This window comes from Zootoca vivipara, chromosome 7 (genome assembly GCF_963506605.1).
Source record: "Zootoca vivipara chromosome 7, rZooViv1.1, whole genome shotgun sequence".
Lineage (NCBI taxonomy): Eukaryota > Metazoa > Chordata > Lepidosauria > Squamata > Lacertidae > Zootoca > Zootoca vivipara.
Window position 1 is genome coordinate 57,935,879 of NC_083282.1, and position 1,000 is coordinate 57,936,878.

Consider the following 1,000-nt stretch of genomic DNA (forward strand, 5'->3'; position numbering starts at 1 on the left):
AAAGTAATGGCGACAGTGGACACCCTTGTCTTGTACCTTTAGTAATTTCAATATTTTCAGTCAATACATTATTCACTATGAGTTTCGCCTTTTGTTCCAAATATATTGCTTTTACACTTCTTATAAACCATTGTCCTAAATCCATTACCTCCAGATTCTTAATCATAAATTCTCAAGATATATTATCAAAGGCCTTTTCTGCATCAACAAAAATCAATGCTGTGTGCTTTCCATTCATGGCTGTCAGATATTCAATAATAATTATGGTGTTTCTTATGTTATCCTTCATCTGCCTGCCAGGTAGAAAGCCTGCTTGATCTTCATGTATTACCTCTTTTAATACATGCAAGAATACTAGCAAAAAATGTGTAATCATTATTTAATAGTGAAATAGGTCTATAATTATTAACTTGTAGTAACTCTGAATCTGGTTTAGGTATTAATGTAATATATGCTTCTTTCCATGTCTCTGGAAATTCTCCTTTTTTCAATATATTATTCATTGCTTCTTTGAGAGGTACAAGTAGGGTGGAACTGAGTTTTTTTGTAATATTTTGTAAATCCATCCGGTCCTGGTGCCTTCCCGCTCTTTAAGTTTTTAATTGCTTTCAGTACTTATTCTTCCTCAATCATCTCATTCAGTCGGTCTTTCTTGTCTGTCAGAATCTGTTGCACTTCTTTCTTATTTAAATATTCTTCCATTTTTCCTGTGTTATTCTTTCCAGTTTTTTTGTACAATTGTCTATAAAATTTTACAGAACTTTTCCTAATTTCCATCAGATTTTCTATTTATTTTTTCTTCTATTTTAATCTTATTGATTATATTCTGGGACTTCCTTTTCTTTATTTGCCATGCTAACCATTTTCCTGCTTTGTTTGCATGTTCAAAATTTTTCTGCTTCGTCCTTTTGATTTTCCATTCTACCTCTTGATTGATAATTAATGAAAATTCTTCTTCCTCTTCTTCTTCTTGTCTTAATTTATTAATTTATTACTATCT